The sequence below is a fragment of the Lytechinus variegatus genome, chromosome 9, assembly GCF_018143015.1.
Source record: "Lytechinus variegatus isolate NC3 chromosome 9, Lvar_3.0, whole genome shotgun sequence".
Classification (NCBI taxonomy): Eukaryota; Metazoa; Echinodermata; class Echinoidea; order Temnopleuroida; family Toxopneustidae; genus Lytechinus; species Lytechinus variegatus.
Window position 1 is genome coordinate 30,486,582 of NC_054748.1, and position 24,270 is coordinate 30,510,851.

Genomic DNA, 24,270 nt, shown 5'->3' on the forward strand with positions numbered 1-24,270 from the left:
CATTAACAAAAGTACTAATTTTCATTTTTCAAAGATAATAATCATTATATTGACATTGTGGATATGTTTTATGATTATTATGAAATTATTATAATGTTGATAATGATAAAAATTAACTATAAGTAGAAAAGAAGACAACCAAGAAGGAGGAGGAGAATAAGAATAAATTACAACACTGTGAGTTCCTCTTCATGATATTACAGAAATATTTATGAATAATATAATATAAATGATATGAAAAAATACATTTTATTTAAATCCATTTTCCACTTTTAATCATGTTTGTAAAGTCATAGGACAGGTGACAAGATAATATTGTTTCACAAATTTAAATGTGTGTTTATTTTAAAAGTATTAAATTTACATAAAATGTGATTCTTTTTGCTTCATCTCTTTGTTCGTTTTATTGAATTACTAAAAATAGTAATTGATATTTGTAGAAAATTGTAGGATTGTTTTTACGAACTCTAAATATTGTCCCATTGTGAAATGGGGAAAGTAATTGATTGTGGGCGAGAAATGAAAATGAGATATATCTATGTAGAGATGCAAAGATTACACTGTATAAGTAATAATGAGAAAGAGGGGGCGAGGTGAATTAGAACGGGGAAGGGAAATGGAAAATGTGAAGGAGTCATTAACAGAGATTGACAGATGTATAGAGAATTGTAAAGAAAAAAATCATGAATGATAGTGGCCTAAGGGAGATAATGAAAGCGATAAAAGGATAAAGCATTTTTTGGAGGGGTGGAGGGTACATTTGATGAGAGAGAGATAGAAAGAAAATGGTCAGGTGCTCAAAAATGAAAACAAATGTAAATGATGGGTGACAGAGGTATGGATCAAGGGATACAGGTAGTATGAACGTGTTCCAATTAAGGCACAAAGCCGTGATGAGTAGTGGCCCCTCATGTGCACTCCTCTTGGAATTTGGGCAATAAGTGAGCATATTTTAAATTGGACCCCCCCCCCCATTGCTCCATCTCTAATCGCCATTTTTTGGCAAGGATTAAACCCCGTCTCTTTTTTTTTTTATTTAGGCTTGTTAATTTTTTTCTGTCAAATATTTTCTTGAAGAAATTACCCCACTGTGCTCACACATTTGTAACCCTCGCCCCAACTGCACTGGCAAGGTGTATCCATGACATATTTATAAAATACAAAATTGAAATTATGAAGAAAAAAAAATAATTGATTACAGATATATGACTGACACAAATATTGTTCTCTGTGAAGGAGTGTTCTTTCAGTTTAAGGTTTTAGAAATCTAAATTGTTATGGGGCAGACATGGCATAAAGGACAAAATTTATAAAAACTGCGAGCGAGCAAACATTTAGTTCTTAATACAAAATCTAATTTGTGATAGTCTTGATAGATGTTGATATGATGTGAAATAACGTATATCATGTTTCACTATTTTTCTTTTCCTTTCTTTTGTCAGACTGAATTTTTTATGGTATGATACCTTTCTTTCTCCAACAAGACTATTAACTAAGAACTAGATGAATAATGCAAGCGGGAAGCTGCATCTGAGATTTTCGAAAAGAATTGGATGGCCTATAAATTTTCCATTTTGATGACCTTTTGATATTTCCCTTTTCTTTCCCCTTTTAATTTAAAATTCGTGTTTCCTTTGTATGTTCTCTAGGCCTACCTATTTTAGACTATGAACCTGAATAAAGAAAATTAACAAAGAAAAGGCGATATTAAAAAGGATGATGAAACATGCGAGGAACGTCCTATATTCACTTTGTTGCGGGGAAGGGAAATTAAACTAGAACTATCAATGAAGGTGATAAATACCCCTGCCCTTAGCCGTTACAATGGCAACAGTTTCCAACTGTGAAAAAATTACCTTGCCCATCTTTAACCAGACCTCCACGAGCAAGTCATGAGCATTACTGATGACGTAGTTTGAACCGCAAGATTTTACCGCTGTGAAGTGCATTTTCAGTATTAATGAACGGTGGAAGCACGTTTAAAGTTTGTATAAACGTGTGCTTATTCAAATTATGCCAAAGGATAACTTTCAAAATATTTGATGTATTTGAGGTGAATAATAATGATAGTATGCAAGATGATACAGAGTTGAACATTTTGGCGTTCTGCGGATTAGTTACATAATCATGATGTTAGCTAAACTGAATGAGCTGATCCGCTATGCTTGAGTGGCAAGGCCCACCCACTCCAATTTCCGAATATATATATATGTTTAAAAAATCTGGACAGGTTTCTTGCTAATCAATCTAATTATAGAGTATTACGATACCCTAGGCATGTTGGATCGTTATTTCAGTTTTGCAGAGGCTCGTTTGAACCGGTTGGTTGATTTCGCATGAACAGTTTTTTAATTAATTGCAAATTAATGTCAGCCAAGTAGGAATAAAACAGTTCACAGAATGGAACTGTGGAAAATGAAACAACGGCATATATACTCGTCTGATTGGTCGAGTTCATTGTACTGGACCATTTAAGAATTAAACTGGTTTGAAATTACTGGTCTATTTAACGTTTAACTGGAAATTTGAAACTGCTCCCGATTGATTACTGGAGTTTGTTACCGTCTTATCTCAGTGGAATAGTGAAAACTGGGAGACCTATCCCGCCTCAACTGGTCTAAATATACTATATATTGACACAAGCAATTACCATGACTTCATTATCAGCCAATTAATGACATTAATGTATTCAAGATCAGAATATTCTTGAGCTGAATAATAGATGCCTTCATTATGACATTTATAAGAGGTATCTTAGCTAAACGAATGCGATCCCCGGTCTTCCGTCTCCGTTTTCCAGACACCCAACAACGGGTTTGGAAAACGAAGATCAAAGACCGGGGACCCGCGCAGTGTCAATGGGAGAACATGTGTATGGGGCAAGGTTCAAAGTCCATTCTAACCCGCGCACGTGTTTTGTACACACTTTGCAATGCTTTGTACACACTTCGGGCGTGAACTACAAACGCTTTCACACGAGTGTGATATGTGTCCCCGGTCTTCGGTCTTCCGTCTTCTTTTTCCAGACACCCAGTAAGTTGATTTGAAGATATCTTTTAGCTTTAAAACTTGTTTCCTTGCCCGGAACACTTCGAAGAGTGCATTGCGCCCCACCCCACTCCCCCACAAACCGAGACCATCGTGACGATATGTGCTTTACACTGAGCTGTGATTTACATGAAAAGTCTACGGCTTGATTTTTCATCTTTTAAATCATTCTCAAGCTTGGGAAAAGTGTAGAGAAACAAGTATTAAATGAAACATGAACTGTAAACACCCTTTAAATGGTAAAAACTTAGTAAAAAAAAATTACAGGAGATGTCTGATAAAAAAAAAACTTTTGTTTAGATTCAGTTATGTCCTCAGATCCTGCTGACAGAAAAATGGTAAAGGTTGCGCTTACTTTAAAGTGTTGAAATTTCAATTTGGGTGGCGAAATCGTGACAAAGTGCTTGAATGTATCCGTTTTATTTAAATTGACTAAAATTGCAAAGTAAATGTATGAGAAGTGTTTTGTAGGGTAAGTTTGATTTCGCCCTTTCCCCTTGACACAGCGTGAAAACGGCCCTTTCTGCGCAAACAGATTTCTGCGAGCTTTACAAATATGGACCGTGCTCACTCAAGTGTAACATCCTGTCAAAACTTTTACTTTCATCGGAGACCCATACCCAATTATGAAAAAAATTACCCGCATGATGTATATTTTTATTTCCCATGGCTTTTTCAAAGTGTAAAGTAGAATTAGTACTGAATTTGATGTACACTATTGAGGTTTAGTTAAATTCATTCTTTAAACTATGATAACGACATTATTTCGGGCTAACCTCGATTAATTAGCAATTTTCTATTATGTTAGCTTCAATTACCAAATGCTTTGTGTTTATATGTGATGTACTCTTTCTTGTAATTTACCTGACAGTGATATCTGGTAATAAATTCAATTCAATTTGTGCATTGTCAAAAGTGTCGCACAGAATTTTAAGCAACTTAAATGCAAACAATAGGTATTCAAGCTCGTCAGGGGGAGGGGGGGGGGCAGGGATAGGTCTTTTGTATGGGTTGTGACTCGTCAAGGGGGGGGGGGGGAACTGCCCCTCTGCCCCCCCCCCCCGTAGGTACACAGTGAATGTGACCTTTTATGACCTTACATAACCTCCCTGGACAAGTTGGACACGTTTTAATGCGTAGCGATTCTTATTATGTGGATTATTTTGCATTTTATTTAATGTGATATCAAACATGATATCTTTATTCCGCTAAATACAAAAGTTGTATTAAAGATGAATGTAACGGAAAGTTGGTGTGGTTTATGACGTCAGAAAAATTAAATTCTTCAAGATGCCAAGGTAGCATCCATCTGATTTTTAATATTCACACTCTCAAACTTATCCTTTGCAAACAAAAAATGCATATAACATAGGCGGATCCAAGGGGGCCGAGTGGCCCGCCCCCCCCCCCCCCTATTGGTGGAGCAAAAAAAATAGAATAAAAAGAAGGAACAAGAGAGGGGGAAAAATAGGGGAAAAATAATGGGAGGAATATTTGTGAATAATTTTAAAATCTTTCATGTCGGGGTATAAAATTCTCAATATGGAGCTTTAAGAGAAATGCCAGTAGCTGCAGTATTCTGGTGGTTGCAGGAATATTCTGTTTTGCCTTCGCAAATGCAAGAAAATTCGGGAACATTCGCTGAAAAATTCAGCTCATTTTGAAATGTTCAAAACCAGCCGAATACCCTCCAGACTATTCCCGAAAGTGACCACAACAAATTCCATTCGGGATGTAGAAAGACGTATATGAAGATATTTATCATAGCCATATGATGACAAATATCCCTAAAATGTCCTGGTCGCACGTCAAAGTACGTGACTTGTAATAATAACAAAAAATATCAGCTTACGCTTCGCACTCGCGTCATTTAATAAGCGGGATCCCTATCCACTTCAGAATTTTCCTACACAGTGCTCGAAATATCGTTTAAACCCACATTTTTTCAGGTCGGAATATCACAAATTTTCAGTTCTCGCTTCGCGCTCGCATTATTGACATTATAATAAAAATTTAATTAGCAATATGACTATCTGTAATTACTCTAATTGTTCTTTTTTTATACTATTAATAAGATATTTCGCACATTGAAAATGAATTACAATATCAAGACTCTAGGTATAAATCTAAACATGCACACGCATGTATATTGAGATTATTGTCCTGCCATTATCAATATAGGTAGATATCCAATTATCCATTCTTTTCCCATGTTTACAAAACATGAGATGTTCCGTTTTTAGGTGTTAATCTAAATTTTGTTTCCGCTCACGCTCCGCGCTCGCATCAGGTGTATAGTCTTTTACCTTTCCTGTTTATGATTAAAACTGCTTTGAATGTCCAATACGATCAGGTGAGAGCGTATACAAAAAATTCTGCTCGCGCTTCGCGCTCGAAATGATTATTTGTTACATACGCATCTTCTTTAGAATCACAAACATTGCTCAAAATATGAAAGCGAACCGGAGAACTTCACCTCCAGAGGTTGAGAAGTTTGCCAGCGAACTTAATGGGTGAAGTTCTCCTGTGTACCTTTCATACTTGTCTAGACACTTTTCCCTTCGCTGGCGAACTTCGCCGGTGAAGTTCGCCGGTGGAAAGCGCAATTAGACAACAATGCCATGTCTTGGAACGCATGGGGGTCCCCTCCGCGGCACATACCCATCACTATGAAATATATACTGATTTCGCACCCCCCCCCCCCCCCGGAAGAATTAGTCAGTAGTGCTGCAGTAGTGATATAGTTCTCCTTCTCGTAATACTCCCAAATTTTCTTTTCCAGCGCTCCCAACTCCTGTTTCACCCGACTGTCTAGCGTGTATCTGCAAGGTCGAATCCGGGTGTACAATACCTGATCCTGTTTGTCATGATGATGTTGGCTCACTTTCATGCGGCCCATACCAGATAAAAGAAGCATACTGGAATGATGCGCGGTTAAGAGGAGGTGAACTCAAGGGCTGTAAGTAAAATTTCGGTCCTTTCTTCGAAGAAGAAAAGAACATGCCCTCTAAAACCACTGAGTAAAATTTTACCCAATATTGAGTAGAAAGGGAGCAGGGATGTTTGTTGTGTAATTTTTAACCCCATATTGAGCTATTTCAGCGCAATATTGCGTTAAAGATACGAAATATTTGGTATTTTTTTTTAATACCCAACCGACATGCATGTTCCTATTTTACCAAATATTGGGTAAACCTTTTTTCAATAGTGTGTATATTGTTTATTTCGCCCTTCAAACTTAGTTGACACGTAACATTCCTCCTTAATTCTGAATTGAATGAGATTGTCAACTTATCAAAATACTGTTTAGAAATATGACCAAAGTTTCCTTGAATAATAATTCGTTTTTAAAACTTGCATTTCTTTTCTCCCCTTAATTCTTGCCGTGCTAGCTTGGATGAATTGCACGACTGAATTTGAATGCAGCGAGCAGGCGGTACAAGGCTACATGGCGCGGTATGCTACTTTCCAACGCCTCGGACGTCAACCAACTTGCCAGGATTTCGCCCGTATACACAATGGTGGTCCAGATGGCTATGACGAAGATGGTACCTTGGGATATTGGGAAAACGCTTTTGGTCGTTATGAAGAGTGCCGATGTGCAGCAGGTAAGCAGCCGATCAAAAGCAGGAGGGTTTTGTGGAGGTATCATTTAGTCACTAGACTCTTAAATCAAGGGTCAAGGGTTCGTATCCTAACCGGCGCAAATGTGTTTGGCAAATCACTTTTTCATTTGTCATTCTCCTCCAATTGGTAACCGGTAGGATGTGAAATTCAGTTTTATTGGATTGGCATGTGTGCGCCGATTAACGATTGCCCTGTTGAATAAAAGTTTATTTCATAATGACATAAATTTTGATCATGACATAAAATCATGTATAGCTTATGCCGTTGACATAAATTCCGTTGCATAAACATATTTATGTATTGTTTTAGCTTATGACGCGATTTAATCATCTTTACAAAACTGAATAGTCATGAACGTGCCTATTGCATAAACTTGGTAAAAGTTATTTTTCAGCCGCAGCAAGTTGTTGCGAAAAAGGGTCTTTGGCTTCCCATTTTGACGGGATAGAGGCATATTTTGGTATGTATCCAATTTTCATTATTTTATATTATATAGTTATATATCACGTTCTGTATTCAAATTCAAAGTTTCTAAGTAATAAGAGATCGTTTAAATGAATTATTAACGCCGTCAATTTTATGCAATGATTGCTTGGATACTCTCCGGCTGCTTTCGCCGTACAACGCCGGTAGTGCCAGCAAGAGGTTCCGGCGTCTGACACGGACAAATAAAATCAAATAATGAATGGAATCACGCCGTCAGAAAACAGTTTTAAATAATCTCGATTTGAAGGTTCCGGTGTCGGATGAACATGAATAATGCGTGGAATGAACACTGACAGAAAACAGTTTGAATTAATCTTCACGACATTTTATTGGACATTTTCATGGACTTGAAATTAAGATTTTTTAAGACCATCACTGTTCTTCCTGGAAAGATCTACGTTAAGGTACTCGTTAGGCCTAGTCTAACGTTATAGACGGACTGTCTAGATAAGACTAGAAGTTTAGACTAGACACTCTAGAGTCTACATGTATACAATACAGCTCTGTCACTCACCGTGAGGACCTCTCCCAGTATTAAATGATTAGTTGTGCTGAGCCTATGTTCGGAGATCTAAAAAAAAAACCCTGAAAAAAAAACCTGGCTTGTCACTGATGACAATGCAGATCCAGGCCCTAGCAAGTAATAGCTTGGCCCCTTTATCAAGTTCTAGTCTAGATCTAGATCTATTGTTATCTAGTTTTCTATCTAGGACTAGATCTAGTCTAGGGTCTAATTTAGACTTAGTCTAGAACTAAGAAATTCTAAGGTAAACTTGTCTTAGGTGAGCTGAGCTGGCCCTACCATTTAGTATAGGCCTACTCTGGTTTGGGCCTTGGTCACTGGCAAGTGAATAACGTCAGGTGGTGCAGCCCTGCCCCTGGACTGAGTCTCGCTTTGGCTATTTCCATTCATGCTTTTATTATATAGATCAAAATCGAGACCTAATCTAGTTTAGCTAAGAGAACTAGAATAGATCTAGCTCAGGGCCCAAAATTGAAACTGTGTTTACATCATTAATACGCTAATCATTTGTTTGGCCTATCTATCATTTATATTAAACAAGTAACATTATAGATCTTCTAGAACTACAAAAGTTACTTTAGATCTATTTTATGTCTAATCTTTAGCGTGACTTTTTAACTCTGACATCAAAATTCCAATACAATCTAGTATATGTGTAGGTTAACTTAGAACTTTGGGAGACGGGTCCTCTGCTGCCGACGCTACGGTGATTATTTTGGGTTTATGATAGAGCTATCAAATAGGGTGTCTATAATTCCTATACATGTATAGTATTGTTTTATAGTGCCAGGAGTACAGGCCTAGATGATTTATAATTGGTAGATGTGCACCACAATAACATGTGTAGAGTGAAGACCCTAGCAGCGAGGGGGGGGGGCCCCCCCCCCCCCCCCCTATTGGTGGAGCAAAAAAAATAGAATAAAAAGAAGGAACAAGAGAGGGGGAAAAATAGGGAAAAATAATGGGAGGAATATTTGTGAATAATTTTAAAATCTTTCATGTCGGGGTATAAAATTCTCAATATGGAGCTTTAAGAGAAATGCCAGTAGCTGCAGTATTCTGGTGGTTGCAGGAATATTCTGTTTTGCCTTCGTAAATGCAAGAAAATTCGGGAACATTCGCTGAAAAATTCAGCTCATTTTGAAATGTTCAACCAGCCGAATACCCTCCAGACTATTCCCGAAAGTGACCACAACAAATTCCATTCGGGATGTAGAAAGACGTATATGAAGATATTTATCATAGCCATATGATGACAAATATCCCTAAAATGTCCTGGTCGCACGTCAAAGTACGTGACTTGTAATAATAACAAAAAATATCAGCTTACGCTTCGCACTCGCGTCATTTAATAAGCGGGATCCCTATCCACTTCAGAATTTTCCTACACAGTGCTCGAAATATCGTTTAAACCCACATTTTTTCAGGTCGGAATATCACAAATTTTCAGTTCTCGCTTCGCGCTCGCATTATTGACATTATAATAAAAATTTAATTAGCAATATGACTATCTGTAATTACTCTAATTGTTCTTTTTTTATACTATTAATAAGATATTTCGCACATTGAAAATGAATTACAATATCAAGACTCTTAGGTATAAATCTAAACATGCACACGCATGTATATTGAGATTATTGTCCTGCCATTATCAATATAGGTAGATATCCAATTATCCATTCTTTTCCCATGTTTACAAAACATGAGATGTTCCGTTTTTAGGTGTTAATCTAAATTTTGTTTCCGCTCACGCTCCGCGCTCGCATCAGGTGTATAGTCTTTTACCTTTCCTGTTTATGATTAAAACTGCTTTGAATGTCCAATACGATCAGGTGAGAGCGTATACAAAAAATTCTGCTCGCGCTTCGCGCTCGAAATGATTATTTGTTACATACGCATCTTCTTTAGAATCACAAACATTGCTCAAAATATGAAAGCGAACCGGAGAACTTCACCTCCAGAGGTTGAGAAGTTTGCCAGCGAACTTAATGGGTGAAGTTCTCCTGTGTACCTTTCATACTTGTCTAGACACTTTTCCCTTCGCTGGCGAACTTCGCCGGTGAAGTTCGCCGGTGGAAAGCGCAATTAGACAACAATGCCATGTCTTGGAACGCATGGGGGTCCCCTCCGCGGCACATACCCATCACTATGAAATATATACTGATTTCGCACCCCCCCCCCCCCGGAAGAATTAGTCAGTAGTGCTGCAGTAGTGATATAGTTCTCCTTCTCGTAATACTCCCAAATTTTCTTTTCCAGCGCTCCCAACTCCTGTTTCACCCGACTGTCTAGCGTGTATCTGCAAGGTCGAATCCGGGTGTACAATACCTGATCCTGTTTGTCATGATGATGTTGGCTCACTTTCATGCGGCCCATACCAGATAAAAGAAGCATACTGGAATGATGCGCGGTTAAGAGGAGGTGAACTCAAGGGCTGTAAGTAAAATTTCGGTCCTTTCTTCGAAGAAGAAAAGAACATGCCCTCTAAAACCACTGAGTAAAATTTTACCCAATATTGAGTAGAAAGGGAGCAGGGATGTTTGTTGTGTAATTTTTAACCCCATATTGAGCTATTTCAGCGCAATATTGCGTTAAAGATACGAAATATTTGGTATTTTTTTTTAATACCCAACCGACATGCATGTTCCTATTTTACCAAATATTGGGTAAACCTTTTTTCAATAGTGTGTATATTGTTTATTTCGCCCTTCAAACTTAGTTGACACGTAACATTCCTCCTTAATTCTGAATTGAATGAGATTGTCAACTTATCAAAATACTGTTTAGAAATATGACCAAAGTTTCCTTGAATAATAATTCGTTTTTAAAACTTGCATTTCTTTTTCTCCCCTTAATTCTTGCCGTGCTAGCTTGGATGAATTGCACGACTGAATTTGAATGCAGCGAGCAGGCGGTACAAGGCTACATGGCGCGGTATGCTACTTTCCAACGCCTCGGACGTCAACCAACTTGCCAGGATTTCGCCCGTATACACAATGGTGGTCCAGATGGCTATGACGAAGATGGTACCTTGGGATATTGGGAAAACGCTTTTGGTCGTTATGAAGAGTGCCGATGTGCAGCAGGTAAGCAGCCGATCAAAAGCAGGAGGGTTTTGTGGAGGTATCATTTAGTCACTAGACTCTTAAATCAAGGGTCAAGGGTTCGTATCCTAACCGGCGCAAATGTCTTTTGGCAAATCACTTTTTCATTTGTCATTCTCCTCCAATTGGTAACCGGTAGGATGTGAAATTCAGTTTTATTGGATTGGCATGTGTGCGCCGATTAACGATTGCCCTGTTGAATAAAAGTTTATTTCATAATGACATAAATTTTGATCATGACATAAAATCATGTATAGCTTATGCCGTTGACATAAATTCCGTTGCATAAACATATTTATGTATTGTTTTAGCTTATGACGCGATTTAATCATCTTTACAAAACTGAATAGTCATGAACGTGCCTATTGCATAAACTTGGTAAAAGTTATTTTTCAGCCGCAGCAAGTTGTTGCGAAAAAGGGTCTTTGGCTTCCCATTTTGACGGGATAGAGGCATATTTTGGTATGTATCCAATTTTCATTATTTTATATTATATAGTTATATATCACGTTCTGCCCAAATTCAAAGTTTCTAAGTAATAAGAGATCGTTTAAATGAATTATTAACGCCGTCAATTTTATGCAATGATTGCTTGGATACTCTCCGGCTGCTTTCGCCGTACAACGCCGGTAGTGCCAGCAAGAGGTTCCGGCGTCTGACACGGACAAATAAAATCAAATAATGAATGGAATCACGCCGTCAGAAAACAGTTTTAAATAATCTCGATTTGAAGGTTCCGGTGTCGGATGAACATGAATAATGCGTGGAATGAACACTGACAGAAAACAGTTTGAATTAATCTTCACGACATTTTATTGGACATTTTCATGGACTTGAAATTAAGATTTTTTAAGACCATCACTGTTCTTCCTGGAAAGATCTACGTTAAGGTACTCGTTAGGCCTAGTCTAACGTTATAGACGGACTGTCTAGATAAGACTAGAAGTTTAGACTAGACACTCTAGAGTCTACATGTATACAATACAGCTCTGTCACTCACCGTGAGGACCTCTCCCAGGCCTAAATGATTAGTTGTGCTGAGCCTATGTTCGGAGATCTAAAAAAAAAACCCTGAAAAAAAAACCCTGGCTTGTCACTGATGACAATGCAGGGCCAGGCCCTAGCAAGTAATAGCTTGGCCCCTTTATCAAGTTCTAGTCTAGATCTAGATCTATTGTTATCTAGTTTTCTATCTAGGACTAGATCTAGTCTAGGGTCTAATTTAGACTTAGTCTAGAACTAAGAAATTCTAAGGTAAACTTGTCTTAGGTGAGCTGAGCTGGCCCTACCATTTAGTATAGGCCTACTCTGGTTTGGGCCTTGGTCGTGGCAAGTGAATAACGTCAGGTGGTGCAGCCCTGCCCCTGGACTGAGTCTCGCTTTGGCTCCTTCCATTCATGCTTTTATTATATAGATCAAAATCGAGACCTAATCTAGTTTAGCTAAGAGAACTAGAATAGATCTAGCTCAGGGCCCAAAATTGAAACTGTGTTTACATCATTAATACGCTAATCATTTGTTTGGCCTATCTATCATTTATATTAAACAAGTAACATTATAGATCTTCTAGAACTACAAAAGTTACTTTAGATCTATTTTATGTCTAATCTTTAGCGTGACTTTTTAACTCTGACATCAAAATTCCAATACAATCTAGTATATGTGTAGGTTAACTTAGAACTTTGGGAGACGGGTCCTCTGCTGCCGACGCTACGGTGAGCCCCCTGGGTTTATGATAGAGCTATGGAATAGGGTGTCTATAACTCCTATACATGTATAGTATTGTTTTATAGTGCCAGGAGTACAGGCCTAGATGATTTATAATTGGTAGATGTGCACCACAATAACATGTGTAGAGTGAAGACCCTAGCAGCGAGGGGGGGGGGGGCGGTCCCTCTCCGTTTAAGAAAAAAACAACAAAGTGATTAATGTGTAATAATAGGCGAGCGGCGAGAGGCCAAAATTTGGGACTTTAATCTTTAAACTTAAAAATTTTCTGATTTTTCAGAACTGAGAGTTAAAAGTGTCGCAGGGTGTAGCTTCACCATGGAAACCAGCCTTGAATAGGCCACGCCCATTTTTGTGATTAATGCAAAGCAGCAACTTATTATTTAGATTTATTAATTCATTATACTAATTCATATATAAATATAAATTTTCAAGGATAAAATCACTACAGATTGAATGATATGATAATGCCTAGCAATCAAATATATATTTCATACATCTTTGATTTCAAAACCGTTGCCTAGCAACATTATTTTCCCTAGCAACCATATTCACTTTTCAATATTCTTCAATTTTTTTACCAGATTAATTCATTTTATATTTTTCATAAGTTTTTAATTTGTAAAAAGTAATGAGAAAGGTGAATTTTGATGAAAAAGTGATAAAAGAGGTAGACTAGGATGTATTATTAATGCATATATGATCATGAAGTTACATTATAGCCGTGTTTGATTAACCCCTGCATGTGACGGATATCACTAAAATATATGTTTCTGTGTATTTACGACTATACGCATCGTTTAATGGATATTGTAATATTGTTATAAATCAAACATATACCCTACTGTGTCATGTTAGCTGTTCTAATCTAAAAATTTGAGTATTCACATATATTTCTGTTACCTATTTTCCGTAGCAACCATCACTTTTTGGCTATATTTCAAGCCTGTCAGTCTGTAATCTCCTTAAAATTCCTGTTTTTGGTCCTCAAAATGCATCTAATACTAATCAACGCATTTATTGTGGTGATGACAATTAATTTCAGCTATCTGGTCAGCATATTGAGAGAGGGCATGGCTGTATCCAGAACGCTTTTCCTTGGGGGTGGCAAGAAAGTCTCAAAGAAACAAAGCGAGGAAGCAAAGCCACTGAGTTTGGCATGGGTGCTTTTTCATAGTAAATGGAAGAATATCATGCACACTTTTGGTGAAATTTGTGAAAATTTTCAGTTAGATACCCTGTGTCAAGTTATTTGTTCTGATCTAAATAATTCAGTATTCATAGAATTTTGACGTTGCCCAGCAACAGCATTTTACCTAGCAACCATCAGTTTTTGGAGGTATTTCAAGCCTGCAACCTTCCCAAATTCCCTTTTTTGGTCCTCAAAATGCATCTTATACTATTCTAAGCATTTATTGTGGTGATAACAATTAATTTCAGCCATATTGAGAGAGGGCATGGCTGCCGGTAAACAGAAAACATTTCTTTGGAGTGGTAAGCCTCTAAAAAGTCTCTAATAAACAAAGCGAGGAAGCAAAGCGACCGAGTTTGGCAATGGACGCTTATTCATAGAAAATGGAAGGATATAATGCACACTTTTGGTGAATTTTGTGAAAATTTTCAGTTTAAAAATATACCTTTTCGCTGCGTACGGCCATGGTAGATGATGAAATGGGTATTATTAACAATATCATTTAGTTTGTTATTTGGAACATTTTATTATACATTTTAGGAAAGGTAATATCCAAGACCAACCAATAAGTCTTAAAGTGTATCCAAGACCAGCCAATAAGTCTTAGAGTGCCTGCAATGGGAAAACGGAATTATTTATCTTATGGAAAATATAATTCCTATACTGTAGTGATTGTGAACTCTAAAGCTCATTATTATATGAGGTTCCTACTAAAATATGTAAATCACAATGAACTATCAAAGTTTCTATCTGCAATTCTGGCAATTTTCCTGTGTTGTTGGAAGGTGTTATTTTCTTTCTTTTTGTTATTATACAAATGGATGGGCAATAGAGCAGTTAACACAGTAGTATACATGTACTTGCAGACCTTCAAACAGGACTGCTGGTTTATCTGCACAACTTGATAAAAAAAATCTTTTCAATAATCACCTGCCATGATTTAAACACAGATCAAGAGATCCTCAGTATGTCGTATATACCTACTAGACAACAAAAAATACTCTAATCTGTGCCTGTTGCTCACTATAACTGATTAGTCTCTGTACATTAGGGGGCATTACATTACTGATTCCAGCAGTATATTAGCAGGTCCAATATCTGTTTAAGTAGAATTAATTAGGATTAGGCCCTGTTATTGTCTCAAGATAAATGGCAACGGCCTAACCATTGAACTTATGAGTATTCCCATTTAAGTTCTTTCTATAACCTCCTAACCAATCTCTATCCCTTCCTCGAGACGCCACCTCCGATCTAGAAAATGTAATTATTGGGGATTTCAACAGTCACAGCATTATTTGGGGATATGGAGAAACCAACGAGATGGAGAACTTGTGGAGAACTGGTCAGATGCAAATCAGATTGCATCACTCAACAAATGTGAGAAGGTTGTGCTTGACCCTCTCCTGCACACGCAATATCAACCTATTGGGCTGAAGGTGAATGCAGCCATCACTCCACGCACACATCCCTTTCACAGATGCTTCACCCTGAAGAAAGCAATCTGGGAGCAGTTTGTCATAGATCCGGATATCTATCCACAGGATCTTCCAGCACTCCCTACTCATTACGACACATTTGGAAAGCTGTTGAAGAAATCATCACAGAAGAATATTCCACGAGGATGCTGTACAAACTATTATCCGGGCTTGACGAATGACGAAGCTGCTGTAGAGTAAATATTTCAGGAGCTTTGAGAAGGACCCCTTTGGCGCCGATACACTTGAATGTGGGGGAAATTGACAACTGCCATTATGGGTAATACAAACGAAAGTGACAGTGATTTAATAAACCAATGGACATGACTCACAACAGCAGAAAAGCCTGGGAAAACGATTCGGATCCTTGAAAAACGATTCAAAGTATACCCCTAGTGACCACCGACCAAGTGGCCCACTATCTTCTTGTGTACAGTCAAGGTAACCCTATTGCCCACGAAGGGCCAACCTCCTTAAATAAAAGTGCAGTGACAGTCTCCCAACTAAGAGTCTTTTTGTAAATACACAATACCATTCAGCCTGAACGTCTTGTCTGCTTGTGCTAGGCTATGAAAGGGAATAATTAAGAGCAACAAGGCACCTGGATTAGTTGATGTCCCCTGTTAGCAGATCACCCTTTTTGGACCAATGGCTGCTGACATGTTAAACTACTGTTTGTATGAAGAAAAAAAAACAATGCCAAGAGGAAGTTAAGGGTAGTTGCCAAAGTCGATCGAGCCAGGCAAAGACCCAATCAGAGTTACAGAAAAATCTCTCTACTCTGTCACACTTACAAGCCCTTTGAAAAGCTCCTGCTTAACCGCATTGTTCCCTTTGTGACTGAGTTCTTCATTCCAGTAGGCAAGATTCAGGCCAGGAAAGTCCTTTACCTATCAAGTACTGAATCTGACTCGGTATATCAGATGGTTTGAGGAAGGTCTGAAAACTAGAGCAGCCTTTGTTAACTTAACTGCAGCTTATGAAACATTTAATCATGGGGTAGGCCTACTTACGAGGAAAGTCACTGTAATGACAAAGGAAGTCAAGTTGATAAGGCTAATTCAAAAAATGCCCTCAAACCGGCTGTGAATCTCAGTGGTTCCAGCAGCAAATGGTGGGGGCAGAAAAATGGTCTCCCACAAAGAAGTGTCCTTGTCCAACTCCTCTTTAACATCTACACAGACGAACAAGTAATCTGTCTGTCTGCTACCATAAAGAGAAGATGATCTTTACCTATTGTGTGGCACAGTTCCCCAGATATAGAGGTATCAGCACGGGTGGAAAAAGGAGCAAAAACGATGCCCTTCTTCTTCCACTCTTTAACTATGAACCTGACAAAAAGAGACTGGAATCAAGACAACTTCCTTCACTTGACTGAATCCCTTGATAGCTATGCACATAGTCAAAGGATCGCCCTATGGACAAACCACCTCCAGTCTGTGACGCAAAAGCTTTCCATGTGATCTAGCAAATCACGCCCCAGGTTCAAATGACGAATGGCCATCCTGGCTATGTCTTACATGTAATCGCCTATGGTCTGGAACAAAAGGTGCAAAGTCCTTAATATGCAGTTTGGGGCTCCTGCAGGGTTGTAGACACTATCTACGACTGAGGTGAGGATCAGTGCATCACCTTTTGGTCTGCCCCCCCCCCCCTCCTACCAGAGCCGTACGCTGCCAGAGATTTGGAATCACTCAACCCAAAGGCGAGATCTTTCTTGAAACCTCTACTACAAAGGACTTGTGTAGTTACCCGATGAGATGGGCACAGAGCAAATATTGCCCTATAAAATCATTCAGTATACTATGACCGAATGGGGGATTAAGTGTGCAGGAATTTGTCTCTACAAAAGGTGGCTTTTTAAGGGGTATGTAGATATTGGGTAAGATTGTTACCATCGAATATCTTTGCTCCTTCACTGACAAATTGTAAATTTCACCTTAAAGCACTAACAATTAGAATAAACGCACCGTTTTCAGCAAAGTTTTAGCCTCACCATGGACCTAGGTCCATGGCCTAACCGACAACCCCATCAGGAACCAATTAAGTCCCTGTCCCCTCCCCCATCCAACAACCCATGACCAAATAATCATTTTTCCCCAAATGTCAGATTACCATAAAGAGGTGTCTTCGACCAGTCAGATAATTAATGACACACTTCTTCTTAGGTCATTAAAGATGTCGTGTCCTGATAATGGTACAAGATCTACATTAAGCTTTCCTGTGAAAAGAATCGAATGCAGTGGCAAAGGCAGTGGCAGTTCAAAGTAGGAGGGGTATGCCAAAAAAGTGTTGTGATCATCCTTACAGTTGCAGGAAGTTTCTCCATTCCTATTGTAGCCCCATCGGCGATTCAAACAAGATCAGGTAGACCATTCTTCACTTGGACCTGGAGAGTGATGTACTAATTCCATAGGTGAGATTGTGCATCACAGACTGGAGATTGTTAGACCAGTGGATGACGCTTTTATGCGAGCAAAGTCATCAATGGATTCTATTGAGCAATGAGCAGAGAAAATTGTGTCTAGATTTGAGTCTCGTTGCAAGCTCATGATTGACGAGTGGAATACTATGCTCTTGATTGTTTTTTCTTTCATCTGTGCTGATGACTTCTCTTCTGACTTACGGTGGGGCAATAATACATAGTAGGTAAAGATTACTGACTTCTTTTAGTCACAGGCAGTCAGTGATGGCTCTGCAAGCTCCATTTAGATTTGGTGTCAATATTTAGCACCAAGGGATGCGTACTCAGCAGTGCAGAAGCATAAAGTCAGAGCTGTTGTACAGAGAGATTTGGCATCTATCAATTCCCCATATGTTTCCCAGCTTCAGAATGATAATCCTTGCTCCAAATTTTGCATTTGTTTTGGCAGCATGTACTTTGTATGAAAAAAGAACGGTCTACAATGACGCCAAGGTAGGTTGGCTTGTTACCACCTGATCCTCAGTTTTTGATCTGCTCTCTGTTCTTAAGATGGAATACACTAAGTTTGAGTCTTTCTGGATCGGAACAGAGATGATTTATAGCACAGTAAGGAGTTAAACTTGCCAGATCATCACTGAGTCCGTTTTGGCACACTGAGGAGTGATTATTACTTTAGAGATTATTGTTCCATTCAATGTTTTTTCTACTCCATTCAAGCAGTGATACAAAATTATGGCTGTAATTCAAATGTTCCAGGCTTATTATTTGAACAAATCATCACTACAAATACAGAATAGTATGTTTTACCAATACTGTAGGGGGATCATCCCAATTACATTGGGATTTACATTGATCTAAACCTCCATGGAACGAACAGTAGCGTTAGTTTAAGCCCAACAATCATGACAATAGAGGCATGTGTACCTGTTTTCTGAAGCTTTACCCATGTCAACGTCCTTTACATATGTATGCATGTTGAGAGGAATCCTTGTCTTTTCTTTCAGACATCTTTTTTTTAACTGAGTATTTAACGCATCAGTTTTTAACCATCGGAGTCAAAGGAACTATCGTTGTAGCAGAAAATACCCGAAGGACAACATCAAAGACTGCATAAGCTGATATGCCTCCTCTCTATATTCGGGGACTTTTCTCGTATGCCCCACCCTGGTTGTCTCTGTTCAGCAGATGTGTGCAAACCTCATCATTACACAATGACACTTGAGCATAGAAAACATCTCCCACTGTAGTAAGCCTTTCTATCTTAATGATTTTCTTTTCCTTTTCTTGGCCTGATCAGGAATGATAGCTCAGTCGATAGAGCGGGAGTTTCGGATTCCGGTGACCTGGATTTGATTCTCACTTGCTGCATTAGTGCTCTTTTTTTAAGGCGCATCCTCATTATATCCTCATTACCAGGTGTTGGAGAGGGCATTAAGCTTTCGGTCCTCCCAACAGAAACTTGTCGAACTCACAGCCTTGGCATCTTTGGGCTACAGCCTCAACACAGACACAACCTTGGAAGATGGACTTGCATGGGTGATTAGGTATTATTTGACAAGAAATTTCCATTTGTTAACCAGTCCATATTCACTCGAAGAAAGTGATCTGAATATGCAGCCAAAAGCCTTTGCCAATGACCTTAATTGAGTACTAGTATAGGAGGTCTCTGAAAAAATATATATATATGTGTACAAGCCTAAAGTAAATACCCACTTTATGATCAAAGCTTTAATCAGGGACTGTGCCTGAAGAGTAGTGTTGTCCATTTTATTATATCATCAATGCTTTATCTATTGTAACAAACTAAAAAAAATGCTATGTACCCAGCAGCTATGAATCATCCAAGCCATATTATTCCTTTTTAATCTGCAAAAAACATTTAAATTTCTCTTTGAAGCTGCTCTTTCTTAAATGATAAAGTTTGAATACCATGCTCATGTTAAGAATTGGTAGACAAGCAGATATACGTACAACGATAAATGATTTTTTTTTTAGAAATAGGATAAATGAAACGGTGTCCTTCAATTCACCATTGCCAGTATGCATGTAGGTATATTATTGAACAAGTGGTACTTTACACTTATAAGTGGATTATTTTCCTCAAGATTTATTAAAGGAAAAATATATCGTTGCTAAGGTAAAAAGTGTTGCTAGGCAATGAAATTGTGTCAGTACACAATGGTAAACTTCGGAATGTTGTTTGCCTATCGATAACAAACTATCATATGTTAATTTTTTCAATATTTATACTCACAGCTTCGTCAACACAATTTGGCCGAGATGAAGAGTGGTAACATAACCGTTGCTAGGGAATATTGTTTCTGGGCAACACATTTGACTCCATGGAAGCTATGAAATAGTCAGTTTGTTGAATGATTACTGAAAACGAGGTTGTAGACATTAATATGATAATTTTGCCAGTATTATTTCTCATAATGGAATGTTTTTCCAAAGATTTGTCCAGGGAAAAGAGTGTTAACATAGTCGTTGCTATGGAAAATAGTCTTTGCTAGGCAACAAATTGGTATCAATGGGTAATGTAAAATGGTCATTTTGCTGTTCTATTGCAGACAAGATAATTCATCAGGTATTTTAAACTCAATCAACTTTTTCACCACAAAATAGTATAAAGTATGTGACTTGTACGTACGTGTATCAATGTAGTCAAACTGAACAATAATATGACGATTTGTACGATGTGAAGGGGTATGTCAGGTAGAGCTTAGTGAATTTATTTGAGGTTCGCAATAGCTAAAATGGGGGTTTTCAGTTCTTTTTTATTATTTTGAAATAACACTTTATATAATTTCATTGGTGTAACTTATTTTGTTTAATTCAACCTAGTTAAAAAGTTAAAAGTTAGGTTTGAAATGGAAAAATAAGTGGTTTACTTAAGGAGCTAAATGGTTGCTAAGGACAGTTATGTTGCTAGGCAATAATTTCTGAGAAAATGTTCATAAAATTCATGCTAAGTTTTTTCAGTAATTCTTATTACAATATATAGTAGATCTAGCCTTTGAAAATAAGAAAAATACCCGATAATCTAAATTAATTAGTAAAAAATCAATATTCATGATAAATATTAAATAGGTATCTAAAATGGGAGTGCCTTATTCAAGGCTGGTTTTCATGGTGATGCTACACATTACGGCATTTTTGATGCCCAATTCCGAAAAAAATCAGTAAATTTCCTTCAATTTGATGTATGATTTTGCTTTGATCCAGCCAGAGGCATTAAAGTCAAGAAATAAGGCATTTCTTATTTGGCTTCTGGCCGCTCACCTATAAAGGTGATATAATAATTTAGAAAATACTGGGTCACCTGTGTTAATGAAGACTGGAGACTTCTAAACAGGAAGGGAAAGAAGGGGGAAAAGAAAAACAAAGAATTACACACTGAACTAATTAAGTTAAACACTGAACTGAAAATAGTGTAACTTCACGAAAAACTTGTCTGATGAGACCGATGACTACGTTGTATGTTAATATCTAATAATAATATTAATGTACATCTATGATGGATACACATTTTAGTTATTTGATTTTTTTTACAGGTTAAAAAACTTATCAAATGCCTTTTCTATTAATTTTCAAACCAGTGCACAAATAATATGCTTGGAGAAAAGGCATTTCCATTACTGGTAACTACAGGATTTGGTTTCTGATGTGTGGATAAAACGAACCATGATAAATGAAATTCTCTTGATGACTGTCATTAAGTATTCCTCATAGTATATTCTATTCCTTTTACCTATTTACTGTAAAGAGTATCTTTTTGGATCAATTGTTAAAGTGGTGCTTATTTTAGAAAACAAACCCTGGCAATTTGAAGTAAAGAAAATCCCTAATTGTGTAAATAATAGAATTATAGGGCCTACAATTTTCTTACCTATAAAAACCTGTCTTTATTAGAAGTATTCATATATTGAGTGTGTAAATCATTTTTCTAACATTAACAAAGAAATTTAAGCCTAAATAAATCAAGTGGCCTTGTATTATTTGCACCCCAAAAAAGTTCATTTGCACAATAAAAGGGGCAACATTGTACCTTTTAAGGTGCATAATACTTAAAGATATAAAATGTTCAATTTTTTTACCTCTATTACATGGTTCAAATCTGTGCCCTATATGGTGATTTATAGAACTTATGCTACACTCATAAAAGTGCACAAATGAGCATAATTGCTCTCATTAGCACCCCTTATTGTACCAACCCCTAAGGTTCAAATTTGAATCCCGATTATTAGTGTGTTCATCAAACCATTTCAGGGTTGAAAGACTAGACCTCATTTGCCTTAAAATAACAGTGAAACTGTACCAACACCCCTGTCAAATATATTTGAAAAAATCTGTAATGATAAAAATATTTTTTTTAAAGAAGGGACTTCAGCTGTTGCATACAAAATGTAAATATGAATTCATTCTCATTTATTACTTTATGAAATATTGGTTTTCACTTTTCTAACAGGTGAACCACACAAATGGGGAGAAGAGGAAGAAAGAGATAGGGGGACAGCAACTGGAGGGAGATGGAAGTCCAGACACTCTGCCCCTGTCTGCCATTGAAGAAGAAGCCTCTCTTTGGATCAGGGGGTCAAGCTTCTAGTATGAAGGTTAATTTTTGTATAAAGTTGTGTTTATTGAACATTCTACTTGTAAATACAAGTATACTTTATGGTAATTTTATTCTTATTTATTTTTTTGTTCTTGAGAGCAGTTGTAAATGTGATGTCCTGTTATAGTAATTGTCAAATATCAATCTCTAACAATTCATCCACATCTTGTAATAACTTCATCTTAAATTTACTCACAAAAATGAATAATATCAATCATGAACTTTTTTAGAAATTAAAGTTCCAATTGACAACTGAGCCCTCTTATTATTTCCATTAATGATAATATTATGGAATGCACCCTCAAAAATATGTAAGAGCAAGAACAATGTAACTCGTCAGAGTGAAAACAAAATCTAGGAAGACTATTGAATCCATAGTATTTTAACAATTATTTTCCACTTTTGCAAGAGATTAAGATTTAGTTGATCTATATTTTTATTAGAATCTCAACAGAGACTAACAATGAGAGATTACAAGCATAAACACAGTATAAGAGCATCTAAGAATAGAATAATAGTAATAGTAGACAGGTATATTTTCATGTAACACCATGTATGAACATTTTCTCAAATGACTTTATCGAAATTAAATATATTCTGATTTTAATTATAAGGATATAAAAATAATATTCGGAGACTATTTACCCAATTTCTATTCAACATTCTATATTTTTTAGTTATGCCTGTGATTGCAATCTCAAAATGCTCTTTCATAATCTTTCAGAGATGTATCATACATGTAAATGTATGTGAACACTCTGCTATTATCAAGATGAGTTGCTAAAATTTTTTACACTGATTCTTCTTATTTCAGATTGTTCAAGAGTCACGACTGTTGAAGAGGTGACGTCATGGACCTGGTAGCACCTGGCTATGGAACTATTTTACTGTTCACACTCAAGTATCATAAAAACGCTTTAAAAATTTGAACATTAACAAAAGTACTAATTTTCATTTTTCAAAGATAATAATCATTATATTGACATTGTGGATATGTTTTATGATTATTATGAAATTATTATAATGTTGATAATGATAAAAATTAACTATAAGTAGAAAAGAAGACAACCAAGAAGGAGGAGGAGAATAAGAATAAATTACAACACTGTGAGTTCCTCTTCATGACATTACAGAAATATTTATGAATAATATAATATAAATGATATGAAAAAATACATTTTATTTAAATCCATTTTCCACTTTTAATCATGTTTGTAAAGTCATAGGACAGGTGACAAGATAATATTGTTTCACAAATTTAAATGTGTGTTTATTTTAAAAGTATTAAATTTACATAAAATGTGATTCTTTTTGCTTCATCTCTTTGTTCGTTTTATTGAATTACTAAAAATAGTAATTGATATTTGTAGAAAATTGTAGGATTGTTTTTACGAACTCTAAATATTGTCCCATTGTTAAATGGGGAAAGTAATTGATTGTGGGCGAGAAATGAAAATGAGATATATCTATGTAGAGATGCAAAGATTACACTGTATAAGTAATAATGAGAAAGAGGGGGCGAGGTGAATTAGAACGGGGAAGGGAAATGGAAAATGTGAAGGAGTCATTAACAGAGATTGACAGATGTATAGAGAATTGTAAAGAAAAAAATCATGAATGATAGTGGCCTAAGGGAGATAATGAAAGCGATAAAAGGATAAAGCATTTTTTGGAGGGGTGGAGGGTACATTTGATGAGAGAGAGATAGAAAGAAAATGGTCAGGTGCTCAAAAATGAAAACAAATGTAAATGATGGGTGACAGAGGTATGGATCAAGGGATACAGGTAGTATGAACGTGTTCCAATTAAGGCACAAAGCCGTGATGAGTAGTGGCCCCTCATGTGCACTCCTCTTGGAATTTGGGCAATAAGTGAGCATATTTTAAATTGGACCCCCCCCCCATTGCTCCATCTCTAATCGCCATTTTTTGGCAAGGATTAAACCCCGTCTCTTTTTCTTTTTTTATTTAGGCTTGTTAATTTTTTTCTGTCAAATATTTTCTTGAAGAAATTACCCCACTGTGCTCACACATTTGTAACCCTCGCC

General features: G+C 37.0%; 1 long non-coding RNA gene across 2 annotated transcripts; it reads left to right on the forward strand.

The window, feature by feature from the left end:
* Nucleotides 1-10,583: 10,583 nt before the first annotated feature.
* Nucleotides 10,584-23,340, forward strand: LOC121420985. Of its 2 annotated transcripts, none has more exons than XR_005970917.1 (3): nt 10,584-10,770; nt 22,077-22,221; nt 23,038-23,340. It is a non-coding gene; the product is annotated as an uncharacterized LOC121420985 (long non-coding RNA). The 2 variants fall into 2 exon arrangements; XR_005970918.1 differs by lacking the exon at nt 10,584-10,770 and adding an exon at nt 11,007-11,250.
* The last annotated feature ends 930 nt before the right edge of the window (nt 23,341-24,270 follow it).